The sequence below is a fragment of the Ambystoma mexicanum genome, chromosome 1q, assembly GCF_040938575.1.
Source record: "Ambystoma mexicanum isolate Mex_15411 chromosome 1q, UKY_AmexF1_1, whole genome shotgun sequence".
NCBI lineage: Eukaryota > Metazoa > Chordata > Amphibia > Caudata > Ambystomatidae > Ambystoma > Ambystoma mexicanum.
The window spans coordinates 1,165,973,559-1,165,993,306 of record NC_090922.1 but is presented as its reverse complement, the minus strand read 5'-3'; positions in this window follow the sequence as shown (position 1 = coordinate 1,165,993,306).

The following is a 19,748-nucleotide window of genomic DNA, read 5'->3' as shown; positions in this document are numbered from 1 at the left end:
GCCTGCCTTTCTGCAGGTGTCCTGGGCAGGTGTATGTGCCTACGGACTGATGGGCGTGCAGTGATGATGTTCAAGACCTGGTGTAGACAGCGTGACTGCGTGGCCTGTGACACCCCACCCACTATGGCACTTGTCTGCTGAAATGATCCTGTGGCCAAGAAGTGCAGTACATTGAGGACCTTCTCCAGGGGGCTGAGTGCTTGGGAGCACAGGGTGGGTGATGTGAGGTCATCCTCCCACTCACTGACCAGGTCCAGTATTATGTGTGGTGGAAACCTGTACCTCCCATACACCTGGTCATCAGGCATCCCAAAAAGGCTGGTTCTGGGAGTGAAAATTCAGGCCCTCACTATCCTCCTCCTCCTCCTTTGGTAACCCACGGCCACTGCTGCTAGGAACGGTATATTCATCCTGGCGTATGAGCTTGTTTGTTGTTTGCGCGCACTTTTATGCTGCGCGGGTCGACGTACGCCTGCTTCATGCTGGCGTACGTGTTTCAGGACTGGACTATTTTTATTTTTGGCACGTCATAGGCAAACGTGTATATCTTCCCGCCCACTCCAGGAATACACATAGCACGCTCTCACAGGCCTAGTCGCATGTGGAACCTCCCGCGCACCCCGTAGTACACGTACCCAGGCCAATTGCGTGTGTAACCTCCCGCGCACCCCGTAGTACACGTACCCAGGCCAATCGCGTGTGGAACTTCCTGCACACCCCGTAGTACACATACCCAGGCCAATCGCGTGTGGAACTTCCCGTGCACCCCGTAGTACACGTATCCAGGCCAATCCTGTGTGGAAGTTCACGCGCACCCCGAAGTACACGTACCCAGGCCAATCGCGTGTGGAACCTCCCGCGCACCCCGTAGTACACGTACCCAGGCCAATCGCGTGTGGAAGTTCACGCGCACCCCGAAGTACATGTACCCAGGCAAATTGCACGACTGGGGGGTGGGGGTGATGGGAGACATGAGTGGGGGCCTGGTGGAGGCTGCCCCTGCACTGCTGGGGGGTGGGGGTGATGGGAGACATGAGTGGGGGCCTGGTGGAGGCTGCCCCTGGTGGCTGGGGGGTGGGGGTGCAGGGGGACATGTGTGGGAGCCTGGTGGAGGCTGCCCCTGCGCTGCTGGGGGGTGGGGGTGATGGGAGACATGAGTGGGGGCCTGGTGGAGGCTGTCCCTGGTGGCTGGGGGGTGGGGGTGGTGGTAGACATGAGTGGGGGCCTGGTGGAGGCTGCCCCTGCACTGCTGGGGGATGGGGGTGATAGGGGACATTAGTGGGGGCCTGGTGGAGGCTGCCCCTGGGGGGTGGGGGGTGGGGGTGGTGGTAGACATGAGTGGGGGCCTGTTGGAGGCTGCCCCTGGTGGCTGGGGGGTGGGGGTGATAGGGGACATGAGTGGGGCCTGGTGGAGGCTGCCCCTGGTGGCTGGGGGGTGGGGGTGCAGGGAGACATGAGTTGGACATGAGTGGGGGCCTGGTGGAGGCTGCCCCTGATGGCTGGGGGGTGGGGGTGCAGGGGGACATGTGTGGGAGCCTGGTGGAGGCTGCCCCTGCACTGCTGCGGGGTGGGGGTGATGGGAGACATGAGTGGGGGCCTGGTGGAGACTTCCCCTGGTGGCTGTGGGGTGGTGATGGTGGTAGACATGGGTGGGGGCCTGGTGGAGGCTGCCCCTGTACTGCTGGGCGGTGGGGGTGGTGGTAGACATGGGTGGGGGCCTGGTGGAGGCTGCCCCTGGTGGCTGGGGGGTGGGGGTGGTGGTAGACATGAGTGGGGGCCTGGTGGAGGCTGCCCCTGCACTGCTGGGGGGTGGGGGTGATAGGGGACATGAGTGGAGGCCTGGTGGAGGCTGACCCTGGTGGCTGGTGGGTGGGGGTGCAGGGAGACATGAGTTGGACATGAGTGGGGGCCTGGTGGAGGCTGCCCCTGGTCGCTGGGGGGTGGGGGAGCAGGGGGACATGTGTGGGAGCCTGGTGGAGGCTGCCCCTGCACTGCTGGAGGGTGGGGGTGATGGGAGACATGAGTGGGGGCCTGGTGGAGACTGCCCCTGGTGGCTGGGGGGTGGGGGTGGTGGTAGACATGAGTGGGGGCCTGGTGGAGGCTGCCCCTGCACTGTTGGGGGTTGGGGGTGATAGGGGACATGAGTGGGGGCCTGGTGGAGGCTGCCCCTACACTGCTGGTGGGTGGGGGTCATAGGGGACATGAGTGGGGGCCTGGTGGAGGCTGCCCCTGGTGGCTGGGGGGTGGGGGTGCAGGGAGACATGAGTTGGACATGAGTGGGGGCCTGGTGGAGGCTGCCCCTGGTGGCTGGGGGGTGGGGGTGATGGGAGACATGAGTGGGGGCCTGGTGGAGGCTGCCCCTGGTGGCTGGGGGGTGGGGTGATGGTAGACATGAGTGGGGGCCTGGTGGAGGCTGCCCCTGCACTGCTGGGGGGTGGAGGTGGTGGTAGACATGGGTGGGGGCCTGGTGGAGGCTGCCCCTGGTGGCTGGGGGGTGGGGGTGGTGGTAGACATGAATGGGGGCCTGGTGGAGGCTGCCCCTGCACTGCTGGGGGGTGGGGGTGATGGGAGACATGAGTGGGGGCCTGGTGGAGGCTGCCCCTGGTGGCTGGGGGGTAGGGGTGCAGGGGGACATGTGTGGGTGCCTGGTGGAGGCTGCCCCTGCACTGCTGAGTGTGGGGGTGATGGGAGACATGAGTGGGGGCCTGGTGGAGGCTGCCCCTGGTGGCTGGGGGGTGGGTGTGCAGGGGGACATGTGTGGGAGCCTGGTGGAGGCTGCCCCTGCACTGCTGGGGGGTGGGGGTGATGGGAGACATGAGTGGGGGCCTGGTGGAGGCTGCCCCTGCACTGCTGGGGGGTGGGGGTGATGGGAGACATGCGTGGGGGCCTGGTGGAGGCTGCCCCTGGTGGCTGGGGGGTGAGGGTGATAGGAGACATGAGTGGGGGCCTGGTGGAGGCTGCCCCTGCACTGCTGGGGGGTGGGGTGGTGGTAGACATGGGTGGGGGCCTGGTGGAGGCTGCCCCTGCACTGCTGGGGGGTGGGGGTGGTGGTAGACATGGGTGGGGGCCTGGTGGAGGCTGCCCCTGGTGGCTGGGGGATGGGGGTGGTGGTAGACATGAGTGGGGGCCTGGTGGAGGCTGCCCCTGCACTGCTGGGGGCTGGGGGTGATGGGAGACATGAGTGGGAGCCTGGTGGAGGCTGCCCCTGGTGGCTGGGGGGTGGGGGTGCAGGGGAACATGTGTGGGAGCCTGGTGGAGGCTGCCCCTGCACTGCTGGGGGGTGGAGGTGATGGGAGACATGAGTGGGGGCCTGGTGGAGGCTGCCCCTGCACTGCTGGGGGGTGGGGGTGGTGGGAGACATGAGTGGGGGCCTGGTGGAGGCTGCCCCTGGTGGCTGGGGGGTGGGGGTGATGGGAGACATGTGTTGGTGATCAGTAGTGCAAGGTGACATGTGGGTTGGCTGGTGGGCATGGCCATGGTGGATGGGTTGCCTGTGGGACATGAGCAGGGGTGCAGGGTAGTACCCTGTGGTGTGGGCTGCCGGCAGGGGCCGTGGAGGGTGTAGAGGGAACACCTGGGAGGACCCACATGGCCAAATCACGTGTAGCATTCCCCGGCACCACCGAAATACACGTACCCTGCTGAAATCACGTGTGAATCTTCCCGCGCACCTCGGAATACACGTACCCAGGCCAATCGCGTGTGGAACTTCACGCGCACCCCGAAGTACACGTACCCAGGCCAATCGCGTGTGGAACTTCCCGCGCACCCCGTAGTACACGTACCCAGGCTAATCGCGTGTGGAACTTCCCGTGCACCCAGGAACACGCGCACACGCTAGTTTTCACACAGCGGGTGTCCGTGTTTGTCGGTGCCCCTTTGCACCTCATTTGTCCTAGAGGGCCACTGTATGGCCCATTCATCATGGCTGTATATGGGTGCTTTTTGTTAGCGCACATTTTGGCTCACATTTTTTTCAGTCGCAGGGGCGCTACCGCCTGCTTTCTTGTGGCGTACTTGTTTGGCCCTGTGCGCGTCTTTGACCGTGCGCTGGTTTGCCCTATTCGATTCCATGAATACGGGTTGTAGGCGAGCGTGTGGGTGTTCCGCGCACTTGCCTCCTGTACTTCCCCTGTGACGCCCATATTTTCACGCGTTGTTCCCCATTCCGAGTGTTACGCCCCGTGTTCCGCCTACTTTTGTGATGTGCGCCGTGCTATGTGCGATTTCACAGTGGCCGTGGCGCACGCTGTTGGATGACCTTTGTGCCGGCGTGCGCGGCACACATTTTTAGCGCACATCCAATGTTTTTCTCGCGCACGGACTTCCATGAATCGATGTGCGCTGGTTTCCCTGCGATTTTCGCACTTGCACTGCGATTTTCAGACTTTTACTGTGATTCGCACGTTTTGGCACCTCTGCGCGGGAATTTTTGGCGCACATTATTTCCATGAATCAACCCCATAGCCTATCCATATGGTTCGTAGGCAAGTTGAAACTGTTCTAAGAATACATCAAGTGTCCTGGGATGTGTGTAAATAAACAAAATGGGGGTTTTCTGAGGACTCTAGAACTGTCCAAATTGTTCGCAAGCACGCCGAAACTGTCCTAAGAACACACGCGGTGTCCTGAAATGTTTGTAAATAAATGAAATGGGTGTGTCCTGAGGATGCTATGACTGTCTGTATTGTTCGCAGGCAAGTTGAAACTGTCCTAAGAATGCAGACGATGTCCTGAAATGTTTGTAAATAAACGAAATGGGGGTGTCCTGAGGACGCTGCCCGTATTGTTCGTAGGCAAGTAGAAATTGTTCTAAGAACATGTGTCCTGGGATGTTTGTAAATAAACGAAATGGGTGTGTCCTGAGTACGCTACACCTGTCCGTGCTGTTCGTAGGCAAATTGAAATTGTTCTAAGAACACATCAAGTGTCCTGGGATGTTTGTAAATAAACAAAATGGGGGTGTTCTGAGGACGCTATGAAACTGTTCTAAGAACACATCAACAGGCCGATTAATGGAATTAATGTGCACTGACATTTTCGGCGCAAGCATGCAAAGCGTACGAATCGCAGCGCAAGTGCGAAAAAATCGCAGCGAAACCCGCGCACAGCGATTCATGGAAGTCCGTGCGCGTGTAAATCCCATGATGTGCGTGGCGCACGCTGGCGCACATGTCTCCAAACAGCGTGCACTACGCGCACAGCGAAATCGCACATAGCGCGGCGCACACAACAAAAGTAGGCGGAAAGGGGGCGTGACACGCGGAATGGGGAACAACGCATGAAAATGTGGGCGTCACGGGGGAAGTACAGGAGCAAATGCGCGGTACGCCCACACGCACGTTTAAAACATGTATTCATGGAATTGAACGGGGCTAACACGTGTGCCAAAGAAGATGCGCTAATCCGGAAACACGTACGCCAGCAGAAAGCAGGCGTATGTGGACCTGCGCAGCATAAAAGTGCACGCAAACAACAAACAAGCTCAGACGCCAGGATGAATATACTGTTCCTAGCAGCAGTGGTCGTGGGATACCGCAGGCGGAGCAGGAGGATAGTAAGGCTCAGAACTAGCCTTTTTGGGATGCCTGATGACCAGGTGTATGGGAGGTACAGGTTTCCACCTCACATAATACTCGACCTGGTCAGTGAGTGGGAGGATGACCTCACATCACCCACCCTGTGCTCCCAAGCACTCAGCCCCCTGGAGAAGGTCCTCAATGTACTGCACTTCTTGGCCACTGAATCATTTCAGCGGACAACTGCTTTACAGGGGGGGTGTCACAGGCCACGTAGTCACGCTGCCTACACCAGGTGTTGGCCATCATGACTGCACGCCCATCAGTCCACAGGCACATATACCTGCCCAGAACACCTGCAGAAAGGCAGGCTGCCGTCCAGGATTTTTACAGGGTGGCACAATTCCCCAAAGTGCTAGGTGCCATTGATTGCACCCATGTGGCTCTACGTCCCCCCAGGGCATCTGAGCACATCTACAGAAACCGCAAGCACTGGCATTCCATCAACGTCCAGGTAGTATGTGATGCCAAGGGAATCATCTCCTTAGAATATGCCAACTATCCAGGGTCCACCCACGACAGTTTCATTTACACAATGTCAATCCTAAACCCGGACCTAGAAGCTGGGCGGCATGGCGAAACATGGCTGCTTGGTGAGTATAAATGCCTCTGCAAATGCATGCATGTCACATACTGAGTAATGTCACAACCCCACTAATGATACCCATCATCACCTCCCCAGGGGACAGTGGCTACCCTCTTAGCACTGACATGATGACGCCAATTCGGAACCCCACCACGCCACCCTAGGTAAGATACAACACAGCCCATATTGCAACCCGGGGCATAGTGGAGCGCACATTCGGAGTGCTCAAGTCACGCTTTCGCTCCCTTGACCGTTCTGGTGGGCATCTACTATACGCTCCTCCAGTAGTGTGCAGGATCATAGTGGCAGCATGTGTCCTGCACAACGTTGCAACACGCCGTGGCCTGCCGGTTGACATGGTGGTGCCCCCATATCCCCAACCACATGCACGCCCATTGCGCATGGGAGGGGAAAGGGCACGTGGTGAGGCAGCCCGTACGCAGCTGGCGGCCAATTACTTCACCTAAAATCACACCCCTGCGGAGTGCACACAGCCCTGGCACATACCAGCTGACAATCAATGATGATGACATAAGGGACAGTCAACTGTCACTACCATACCAGCCTGAGATTGGTCACCTGGAAGTGCTACATTGTGTGCATCCCTACCTACTTAAAGACAACCAATGATGTGTGATAAAAAGACACACATTCATGCTGCATGAATGACTACCCCCTTGCAAAATACAACATGAAAGTAGTGCCATGTCACCCAACCCCTCCCCATCTCAGCGACCCAACACACCATGGCATGTCATGCAAAGTGAAAGCAACCAAATGAATGCACAACACATGACACAAGTGTCACAAAGTGCACTGTCCAAAATGGAAACAGGCCACAGACAATATGCTCCCAGTAATCAATAAGAAACAGCACACATGAACAAATACTTACCAGCAACACAATACAGAAACACGGGATGAAACAGTGGCAAAATATGACAGTACAAAATCCAAGTAGTGCAAGTCTTACAACCTGAATATGCCAGCACATCGACCCCTTCCAACTGTACAGTGTTACTGTCACGCAAATGTCTCAGTGTACTGCATACAACATGAACTCCATCTGAAAAGTAGACGGCCTTGTGAAGAAATGAGGAAGGAACCTGCAAATTAGGAGGAAGACATGGATGCACAAGCACATAGCAATACACCATGCAGTGTACAAAACAACAACAATATCCACTAGGAATGTCTACACAGTATTGACTACAGACTGCCCACACAGCTCAAGGGAGCCCAACGTCATTGTGTAATTCACTGTCACTTGGTCACACCCTTTGCAAGCCCATGGAAACGGGAAGCAGGAGGGGTGTGTGTCTCACAAACCCAACCATCTAACCCAAACTCAGGACAAGCCTACATGTGCCCAGCCGGAATATAGTGGATGCCCACGGGAGCCACAAAAGGCAACAAACTGTAAAAAAAAAATAATCAAAAATTGCCATGTGGGGACCAGGGGGTGTGGGGGAGGCCACCCTGGAGGTTCGACGACAGGGTGCACACCAACACCCACCTGTGTGGATGTTGCAAAAAAAAAAATACCTCCTTGGGCTCATGGCCTGCACGGCTATGCCATTGGGGGAGAACTGCTGTCGCTCTCCTCACCCTCTGACGCTGCATCAGGAGGTGGTGGCACTATGGGAGGCAGCCCATGCAAAGCCCTGGTACAGAACAACAACAGTATCCACTAGGAATGTCTACACAGTATTGACTACAGACTGCCCACATAGCTCATGGGAGCCCAACGTCACTGTGTAATTCACTGTCACTTGGCCACACCCTTTGCAAGCCCATGGAAATGGAAAGCAGGAGGGGTGTGTGTCTCTTGAACCCAAGCATCTAACCCAAACTCAGGACAAGCCTGCATGTGCCCAGCCGGAATACAGTGGATGCCCACGGGAGCCATACAAGGCAAACCACTGTAAAAAAAAAAAAAAAAAATTGCCATGTGGGAGACAGGGGGGTGGGAGAGGCCACCCAGGAGGTTCAAGGACAGGGTGCACACCAACACCCACCTGCGTGGATGTTGCAGAAAAAAAAATACCTCCTTGGGCTCATGGCCTGCACGGCTATGCCATTGTGTGAGAACTGCTGTCGCTCTCCTCACCCTCTGACTCTGCATCAGGCGGTGGTGGCACTATGGGAGGCAGCCCATGCAAAGCCCTGGTATGGTCCTCCATGGCAGCAAGCATGCAGGTCTGGAAGGTCTGATCCTGGAGGATTAATGTGCGGAGATCCACAAGCAGCACCTCACGGGTTGCCTGCATCTCTGCACGCATGGCCTTGCGTGATGCCCGGATCTCCTCACATGTTGCCTGCATCTCAGCTGAGAGCGAACGTGTGAGCTGCTCCAGCTGCTGTTCTGCCCTAAAATTAGTAGAAGCCTCAAGGTCAACCAGAGTCTGCCTGAGGTTATGTAGTTCTTCCCTCAGGGCTTCCCTGTGGGCCTGGGACTCTATTGATATCGATTGGCGCAGAGTCTCCAGTGCCGCCCGTCGGTCCCTATTGGACACCAACATGTCTTCCCTGTGTAATTGGCAAATGGAGTCTGTTGCCTGCTGTTGTTGCTCCATCTGCCTTTCAGGGGGCAGAATGGAAGTGGCCACACTCTCCATTGCCTGACCCATCATTTCTACTGATGCTGCCTGTTGGGTTGCAATACCTTAAATGGAGTTTTCCCATACAGTATTGCCTGGTAGCGCACGGCCACCGCGTCAACGGGCACAACACCTGTTTGGGGCAAGGCGATCTGCACCTTGCTGTGCTGGCACTGCCTGAGGCTGCAGGACTGCATTTCCCCCTCTGATCTGCTGGCCCAGGAACAGGATCAGATGCTGTGGAGTGTGACCCTGCATCCGTAACCACCAAAGGCGCACCTACCAACACTGACATCCCCATAGAGGGTTCTCCCCCTGGTGCAGGTGTGTTGGACAGAACAGAATCCCTGCCAGAAACACTTACCTGCGACGGCACATAAGTCTCATCATCCGATTCAGCACCCGAATAGAGGTCTGGGGAGGTGCACCCAGAGGCAACCCTGGAGAGTATGGTCTGCAGTAACACTGGGTTCTCACCCACCACCACACCACGTCCCCCACTGGTGCCCGGTCTTGCCAGAGATTCCTCCTGGGTCTGTACCATCTCCTCATCCTCAACAGCATCAAGTGCGTCATCACCTGCAAAAACATGAAAGACAACAAATGGAAACAGGCATGAGCACCATAGCACACACATGGGACGTGACAAGCCACAGATCCAGTACATGATCAACACAGTCCCACATGACTATAACCCTGCCATGCATGCACTATCAAAGAGTTGGAAGTGGAGTCAAAAAGGCAGACACTGGGGAGAGCAACATGGAAAAGCAACACATTTGTAGCATGTTGGGTAGCACTGCCATCACACATCAGGCTGTGAGTGGCATGTACAATACACATACATGACACATCGCAGCACACAGATGTCATGTAGCATAGCCACGGTAAAGTAATAAACTACAGAAATATGTCAGTGATTGAATACTGTCACACATCAATATGGCATCGACATGATGAGAAGATTAATGCTGAATAGTGTTTCAAAATATGCGTGTGCCACACACTGAAACACATCCAGTGTCCAAAAATACAGTCATTGTGGGCTGATCAATGGTTGGTCACTTTGACATCACAGGAAACATCTGTCATGCAAACAGCCCCTTATAATAATTTTTATGCAGGCCAATACTCCATCAGCCTGAATGGTGTAATCATTAACATAACCAGGTAATAATAGTGCCCCAGTGTGGCCTGTAAACAATGACCGAAGCATATCACATATGTCGCAATAGGGCATAAAATTATCTAGCAAAAAGGGGAGAGTGCAATCAGCATGAATGAACACTTACTAAATCAGACCAATGTAGTTGCAAGACAACAGTTCAAGGTAAAGTGCACAAATGTGGGCTTAATAGGCAACTGTGTCCAGAAGGGATACAGTCATACCCAAATCCAAGGCACGTGAATGTATGGGAGGAAGCGCATGGGTGACCCATACCACTCAGGTGCACACACCTTCACCTGGCACTCAATCTGAACCCGTCACCCAAACAACATACACATGGATTACACACACATGCATGGGCAATCACCGGACAATGCATCGTAATCAGGTAGTTCTCCCACGCCTTGGATCTGTTGCTCTGTGACGAAGGCCCCAGCACCAGACTCATGTTCAGTGAGTTTGTTGTCCTCTGGTGGAGACCCACCGCCAGTCACCAGAGTAGCGGCATGATTTGAGGCCAGCTTGTTCTTTGCTCTGCGTTTCAGGTCATTCCACTGCTTGTAGCAATCATCAGCTGTGCACCTCACAAATCCAAGGGCACTTATGCGGTCGGCGATGATCTGCCAGTGTGCCTTACGTTGACCAGTTGTGGTCTGGACCCTGCAGTCACCAGCATTTTGTGGCTATGTGCCGACACATAGGACACAAGTGCATCAAGTTCTGCGTCATTAAAGCAAGGCTTCCTTTACGTGCCTAGTGTGTAGCCATGTCTGGGGTCTCAGCCTGTCGTGCCAGAGCACCCTTTTTCCTCTTCTTTAAAGGTGGAGCGGAGCCAGAGTAGCTTACGCCGCTCTGGTCAGTAGTGGCAGAAGCACCGGTGGACTGGGTAGTAGGAGTGTGGGAATGCACAATGACCATAGGTCTTGGTGCAGGCATTGGAACGTCAGTTTAATGGACCTGGACCGACACTGTCCTGGCTGGGAGAGTCAGAGCTGGGGTGGATGGAGCTGCAGCTGCCCCTGCAGCCTCCCCAGCCTGCAAACTTGGAGCAGCAGATGACATAGCTGCCCCAGATCCACGTGGCTTGGTGACAACAACTTGCACCGCCACACGTGGCCTAGACATGCTGACCTGGAAGTCAGCCTGGGAGTCATCCTGTGCCAGGTCAGGTGCCACAATGGGCTGGTCCAACAGGGGCTGAGCTGGGATGGTGTCAGCCACGTTTCCCTCAACCATGGGGGGGCATGGGTGTCCCTGATTGGTCCTCCACACATGGGGGTATAGGGGCACCCTGCAAATCCCAGCCACGTACCCTACCGCACACACCACGCCCACCGTTTGAAGGTCGGACACCTTTGCCTCCCTTACCACTTGGTCGCCTCCCAACCATGGCACTTATGTTGTTGTGCATATGAGAGTAGCAGGAAACTATTGTCCTGGGCAATTGGGGGTCAAAGGGGTAGGGTACTAGATGGAATTCATACCCTAGTGCTCTGACAAGGCTGTCTGTGACCCCTGGGGGAAGATGACGGGTCACGCAATGCACAGGCAGCCCGAAATCAAAAAATAAGGTGCACGCAACCCCTCGTAGACCACGTGCGTGAAATAATGAACTCGCACTACGCTGTGGCACCCAGAAACACAAAAATAAGTGTACGCGTAATACACGCAGCCTACAATGACCTCTGAAGGGGTACGCGACACACAGGGCAAGCACATTTGTTAAATACGTTCGCGACTCACCGTCTGCCTGGAAAAAGAGCGTGCAAAATACGCACGTGTGCGCTTTGGCAACACCCCCGCCAAAAAGAAGAATTGTACGCTGTCTGAGGAGACAGGACAAAAGAAGAAGTGAACGCTGTTTGAGGAAACAGGCCCAACAAAAAATCAGAAAAGAGCTATCAAAGGTAACAGGGAGTACGAACTACAAATGCTGTGAAGTAATCGCGTGTGAACCGACAAGAAGTACAGATTTCACCCACTCGCTCTCCACAAAAAGCACGTACAAGGAAACCTACACGTAGCTTTTAAACTGGCCCACACGTACACATCACATACGCGTGTACGCGGGCCCTTTCCTCCAATTACACGCGATGACACTCGGACGTGCAGTTTTTGCACGTGTGCTCTGTCATCACGTGCTATGAGGGAAACGCCCAGCGCACGTAATGTAACTTACGCGCTTACGCGCTAAGGGCCTTTGGTCCAATGAAATCGCGCGTATGTGTGCTGACATGCTTACGTGCTAAGGCCCTTTCCTCGAATTACACGGTGACGTGCAATTGTTTCAAGTGCCAAATCACTCCGTATCAAGCTGGCCATGCGAAAACACACGGAAGACCACGTTCCTGCTCAGAAGGCCGAATTACTGCCCCCCAGAGCCCCGAGCATGCTCCCACCTGCCATCTGCTGCTGCCTGACTGCCTGCTGCCCACGTGCCCTGCCATTTGCTGCCTGCACATCAGCCAGGGGTGCAGTTGCTGTGACCACCCCTGCTGGAACCGTAGACTCCCAAATGGGATTCCATCGCTCAACAGCCCAGCCCCAGGACCCAGTTGCCCACCCACTCCTGTCTCTGGGGTTGCCATGTCCAGCACAACACCATCTGGCAGCACTGGCAACCCCCAGCCAGAGAGACAGAGGGCCACCAGCTTCAGTGCCAGGGAAGTTGGTGTCCTGGTGGAGCAAGTCCTGGGGCAGTATGATGCCCTCTTTGGAAGTTCGCGCGCCGACAATGAAGGACGGACCAGGATCTGGATGGACATCATGACTGCCATCAAAGCGGAGGGGGTGGCAGTCCGCGACTTGCATCATGTCAAGAAGCGCTGGGAGGACTTCAGGTTCAGGACCCTCAACAAGGCCCGGCGCCTCGCTAAATCAGCGGATGCCATGGGCCACCAGGGCCAGCTGTTGGACCACCAAATGAGGGCCCTGGAACGCATATGCCCAGCGCTCTACGTCCAGATCCTTGAGAGGCAGACCCGTCTGGAGTTGAGCGGTAAGTGTACATGCATGGTGATTGGACGCTGTGCGTGTCGTGGTGTGCCAGTAGTGTTCAGGTTGCACATGTGTTTTTGTAGGGCCATGTAAGGATGTGTATGAACATGGGCGTGAGGCTGCCACATGTGAGTCCTCTCAGGTGTGAGACACATTGATGGTGTATGTGTTGGTAAGCATGCTAGGCAAATGCAGGTGTGGGAGCACACATGTTTGAATTCCTGTGTATGTACATTGGCATGGTTGTGGCATGGATGGTGGTTCATAATGCATGTATCTGCACTGTGTACATGTGCATGTATGTGTAGTTGACAAGTGTGCAACTGTGATGCAACATGGAAGCACGTGACACTGATATGTAGAAGGCTGAATGTCAGATGTGACATGTATGGCGATCTCATCACTGCGACAGTTGTAGGAGATGTACACATGCATGTAAGTGTGGTGGCGTGTGTACATGTCTAGTGCACTCCCAGTGTTTCATGTGATGTCAGGCTCACCTTTGGCTTTACATGCTGTTGTATTGTATGAATGCTGCTGCCTGGTACAATGTTGCTGTGGAAATGCTCATGTGTGTGAGTTAAAATGACATGTGTGTCGTGGAGTGTGATGCTGTGTCTGAAGTTTGACAATGCGACTCATGTACAACTGTCATGTGTGTATCAGTCCAATGTACTGTGCCCTGATGCCTGTGTTTTATCTCTCCCTGTCTGCAGCGCCGACTGATGAAGAGGGCGGAGAGGGTGTTGTGGAGCACAGCGGCAGGGATTGCACCACCAGCCGGAGACGCAAGGCCCGGCTCCCCTCACAGATTGTCATCTCATTGGGGAGTGAGGAGTCTGGTGTTGCGTCCCAGGCCGCTGCTGCCGAGGGTAGGTCCAAGAGGCAGAGCTTGAAGGTGGACTCCTCGGCAGCAGAAGGGGCAGCTGAGACCCCACAGGGTCCGATGGAGGAAGATGGTATGGAGTCATCCAGGTTGGTGGGGGGTTTGGTGGAGGAGGAGACCGTGGAAGGGACACACACAGGGTCTGGAGGTGGGGATTCCACTGGTGCTAGTGGTGCAGTGCAGGACCAGGGACAGGAGGCAGCTCAAGCCGCCGCGGTGGTGCCTATGTGCAATCCTGTCCCTGATCCTGTCACTGCATCATCTGGCACCAGCAGGGATGCCTACGTCCAGACCAGTTTTCAGGGAGGGGATGAGCGCACAACAACTGGCCTTCCTCTCCCTGTGGACGTGGCTATCCGGGATCGTGTTGAGCCTGTCCTGGCCGGGATAGCATTGCGTCAATGGGGCATGCGAGTTGACGTGCAGTCTTTTCTTGAAGAGACTGCACGTCATCTCGGGTGCCGCTTTGACCACGTTGACCTGCTGGGACGGGTCACCAGTGCTGGATTCCTCTGTGTGCTGGACCTCCTTGCGACCCCCTCCTCACCTGAACCCCCTACGCGCCAGTCGTCCTCCATGCCATCTTCCCACCCATGCATCACCTGGGTGCCCTGTGGAGCTGCCTGTGACCCTGCGGCCAGGCTGGTGGAGGACACATCCCTGCCACACTCGGGATTCGAACGTCCAGCAGGGGTGGCCACCTCAACAACTGCACCCCAGCCAGAGGAGGATGTGCAGGCAGCAAGAGCCAGGGCACAGGCAGAGGTACAGCAGCAGCAGCAACAAGGTGGGAGCCATGATGGCTCGGGGCTTTTGACATCGGAGGGGCAGACATCGGCCAGAGGGCAGGAGGACCCAGGACTGGCAGTGTCTTCCATGTGGCAGCGGTAAGGCCATGCTATAGATGCGGAGCGGCAGCGGGCAGAAGAGGCACAGCTCACGATGGTCAGGGTGGAGAACTCCATGAGTAGGGCTCTGAGGCGGGCCGAGTGCCTCGAGGCAATTCGCAGGGACCTGGAGGTCCACATGTCATCGACCCTGCGAACCCTCGGGGCCCTGGAAGAGGACCGCCTCCGGGAGATCGAGCAGGAGTTCGATGATGCCCTGGCCCGGGAAATCGGGAAGTGAGCCATCGGACTAGCCCGCTGCCATTGTAAATAGTTTTTAGAGTTAGGTTTCCTTTTCCTTTTCCTTTTATTTGTGGTCAATGGACAATGCCACACACATTTGTATATAGTTCTATTTTTAGGTAGTATGTTGGGTAGGTTTCATTAGTTTGGTTGGGCTCATGGACCCTTTACATTGTTGGACAATGGAGTGTGAATAGTTTGGACATGGATTATTTTGAATTTTCTTTTTCCTTATGGACATGAAGCAATGGATTTTTTTTTTTTACATTTCCTTTGGATTTGCGTTGGTGGAGGGAGAGTTTGAACTGTTTTTCTTTCGTTTTTTTTGGATTGGTTATGATTTTCATTCACTCATCTTTTGCACATGCTTTTCATTTCATGTTTGGTATGTTTGTGTGATTTCATTTCGTTTATTTATGTTTGTACATAATACATGTTCTTATTTTATTACCATGTGTGGGATTTGCTCATTGGGTTGATGCATGTGAAAATGTGGGTTTAAACAATCAATGCCAACCAGTGTTTCTGTGTGACGGACATGTGTTGATGTACATAGTTGACTTTTGGTTTGTGTCTTGAGATAGGCATGTCAGTGTGGGGTGGATTGGGAAATCTTTGCCTATCAAGAATGGGGTGGCGTGATGTGTTTTTTTGCTGTAGAAGTGGGCCATGATTGTGCTTCTTTATTTTGTGTAGGGGGGACATGAGTTGGGGCCTGCTGGCAGGTACCCCTGACTGCTGGGGGCTGGGAGCGCAGGGGAACATGAGTGGGACCTGAGTGGGGGCCTGCTGGAGGGTGTCCCTGACTGCTGGGGTGTGGGGGCGCAGGGGGACATGAGTGGGGGCCTGCTGGCAGGTGTCCCTGACTGCTGGGGGTGGGGGTGCAGGGGGACATGAGTGGGGGCCTGCTGGCAGGTGCCCCTGACTGCTGGCGGGTGTGGGTGCAGGGGGACATGAGTGGGACATGAGTGGGGGCCTGCTGGCAGGTGCCCCTGATTGCTGGGGGGTGTGAGTGCAGGGGGACATGAGTGGGGGCCTGCTGGCAGGTGCCCCTGACTGAGGGGGTGTGCAGGGGGACATGAGTGGGACATGAGTGGGGGCCTGCTGGCAGGTGCCCCTGACTGATGGGGGTGGGGGCGCAGGGGGACATGAGTGGGACATGAGTGGGGGCCTGCTGGCAGGTGTCCCTGACTGCTGGGGTGTGGGGGTGCAGGGGGTCATGAGTGGGGGCCTGCTGGCTGGTGTCCCTGACTGCTGGGGCGTGGGGGTGCAGGGGGACATGAGTGGGACATGAGTGGGGGCCTGCTGGCAGGTGCCCCTGACTGCTGGGGGGTGGGGGTGCAGGGGGACATGAGTGGGGGCCTGCTGGCAGGTGCCCCTGACTGCTGGGGGTGGGGGTGCACGGGGACATGAGTGGGACATGAGTGGGGGCCTGCTGGCAGGTGCCCTTGACTGCTGGGGGGTGGAGGTGCAGGGGAACATGAGTGGGACATGAGTGAGGGCCTGCTGGCAGGTGCCCCTGACAGATGGGGGTGGGGGTTCAGGGAGACATGAGTGGGGGCCTGCTGGCAGGTGCCCCTGACTGCTGGGAGGTGGGGGTGCAGGGGGACATGAGTGGGACATGAGTGGGGGCCTGCTGATGGGGGGTGGGGGCGCAGGGGGACATGAGTGGGACATGAGTGGGGGCCTGCTGGCAGGTGGCCCTGACTGCTGGGGGGTGAGGATGCAGGGGACATGAGTGGGACATGAGTGGGGGCCTGCTCGCAGGTGCCCCTGACTGCTGGGGTTGGTGGTGCAGGGGGACATGAGTGGGGGCCTGCTGGCAGGTGCCCCTGACTGCTGGGGGGTGAGGGTGCAGGGGGACATGAGTGGGGGCCTGCTGGCAGGTGCCCCTGACTGCTGGGGGGTGGGGGTACAGGGGGACATGAGTGGGACATGAGTGGGGGCCTGCTGGCAGGTGCCCCTGACTGCTGCGGGGTGGGGGTGCAGAGGGGCATGAGTAGGACATGAGTGGGGGCCTGCTGGCAGGTGCACCTGACTGCTGGGGGGTGGGGGTGCAGGGGGACATGAATGGGGGCCTGCTGGCAGGTGCCCCTGACTGCTGGGGGGTGGGGGTGCAGGGGGATATGAGTGGGACATGAGTGGGGGCCTGCTGGCAGGTGCCCCTGACTGCTGGGGGGTGGAGGTGCAGGGGAACATGAGTGGGACATGATTGAGGGCCTGCTGGCAGGTGCCCCTGACAGATGGGGGGTGGGGGTTCAGGGGGACATGAGTGGGGGCCTGCTGGCAGGTGCCCCTGACTGCTGGGGGGTGGGGGTGCAGGGGGACATGAGTGGGACATGAGTGGGGGCCTGCTGATGGGGGGGTGGGGGCGCAGGGGGACATGAGTGGGACATGAGTGGGGGCCTGCTGGCAGGTGGCCCTGACTGCTGGGGGGTGAGGATGCAGGGGACATGAGTGGGACATGAGTGGGGGCCTGCTCGCAGGTGCCCCTGACTGCTGGGGTTGGTGGTGCAGGGGGACATGAGTGGGGGCCTGCTGGCAGGTGGCCCTCACTGCTGGGGGGTGAGGGTGCAGGGGGACATGAGTGGGGGCCTGCTGGCAGGTGCCCCTGACTGCTGGGGGGTGAGGGTGCAGGGGGACATGAGTGGAGGCCTGCTGGCAGGTGCCCCTGACTGCTGGGGGGTGGGGGTGCAGGGGGACATGAGTGGGACATGAGTGGGGGCCTGCTGGCAGGTGCCCCTGACTGCTGGGGGGTGGGGGTGCAGGGGGACATGAATGGGGGCCTGCTGGCAGGTGCCCCTGACTCCTGGGGGGTGGGGGTGCAGGGGGATATGAGTGGGACATGAGTGGGGGCCTGCTGGCAGGTGCCCCTGACTGCTGGGGGTGGGGGTGAAAGGGGCATGAGTGGGGGCCTGCTGGCAGGTGCCCCTGATTGATGGGGGGTGGGGGTGCAGGGGGATATGAGTGGGACATGAGTGGGGGCCTGCTGGCAGGTGCCCCTGACTGCTGGGGGTGGGGGTGAAAGGGACATGAGTGGGGGCCTGCTGGCACGTGCCCCTGATTGATGGGGGGTGGGGGTGCAGGGGGACATGAGTTGGTGATCACTAGTGGAAGGTGACATGTGTGCTGTCTGGGGGGCATGGCCAGGGGTGCAGGGTAGTCCACTGTGTTGTGGGTTGCCTGCAGGGGCCGCGGATAGGGTGGAGGGCACACCTGGGAGGACCCACACTGCCTATTCATGTGTGGGACTACCCGTGCACCCCACTAGATACACGTACCCGCTCTGACAGTGGAATCGCGTGTGAAAGTTCACGCAAACCCCAGTAATGGAGGAACTCCACTCGCACAGTGCCTATCGCGTGTAAAACTTCCTGTGAACCCCAGTGATACACGTACCCCACTCGCACAGGGCCCTTTTGCATGTAAAACTTCCCACGAACCCCAGTGATACACGTACCCCACTCGCACAGGGCCCTTCGCGTGTGAAACTTCCCGCGAATCCCAGTAATACACGTACCCCACTCGCACAGGGCCTATCGCGAGTGAAACTTCTCGCAAACCCCAGTAATACATGTACCCCACTCGCACAGGGACCTTCGCGTGTGAAACTTCCTGCGAATCCCAGTAATACACGTACCCCACTCGCACAGGGTCCTTTTGCATGTAAAACTTCCTGCGAACCCCAGTTATACACGTACCCCACTCGCACAGGGCCCTTCGCGTGTGAAACTTCCCGCAAATCCCAGTAATACATGTACCCCACTCGCACAGGGCCTATCACGTGTTAAACGTCCCAGGAACCCCAGTGATACACGTACCCCACTCACACAGGGTCCTTTCACGTGTAAAACGTCCTGTGAACCCCAGTAATACACGTACCCCACTCGCACAGGGCTCTTCGCGTGTGATACTTCCTGTGAATCCCAGTAATACACGTACCCCACTCGCACAGGGCTCTTTTGCGTGTAAAACTTCCACAAACCCCAGTAATACACGTATCCCACTCGCACAGGGCCCTTCGCATTTGAAACTTCTTGCGAACCCCAGTAATACACATACCCCACTCGCACAGTGCCCTTCACGTGTAAAACTTCACGCAAATCCCAGTAATACACGTACCAAACTCGCACAGGGCCTATCGCGTGTGAAACTTCCTGCGAACCCCAGTAATACACGTTCCCCGCTTGCCGTGTGCTGTGTGGCGGCCCTGTATACTGGTCCAGGGTTAGCGCAGCCCTTTGCACTAGATTGGGTATTTTAATGGCTTTTCCTTGCGTGAGGGGCATTCTTGGGGGGTAACTGGCGCTGCTGCAGGGTCGCTGCGCCACTGTGCACCACGTCTGGTTTTGGTAGCTAAAATCCATGAATACGCTGTGTGCCAAAATGGATTTTAGCGCACGCGGCTGGTGCAGGGATTCGCACGCGCACACTGTGCGCCAGCCGCGTGCGCCACTTGTGCGCTGAATTCTCTGAATTACCCCCCAAGTGTCCTGGGATGTTCGTAAATAAACAAAATGGGTGTGTCCTGAGGATGCTATGACTGTCCGTATTGTTCGCAGGCAAGTTGAAACTGTTCTAAGAATACAGACGATGTCCTGAAATGTTCGTAAATAAATGAAATGGGGTTGTCCTGAGGACACTGTCCGTATTGTCCGTAGGCAAGTTGAAATTGTTCTAAGAACACATTATGTGTCCTGGGATGTTCGTAAATAAACAAAATGGGGGTGTCGTGAGGACGATATACCTGTCCGTACTGTTCGCAGGCAAGTTGAAACTGTTTAGGAACACATCAAGTGTCC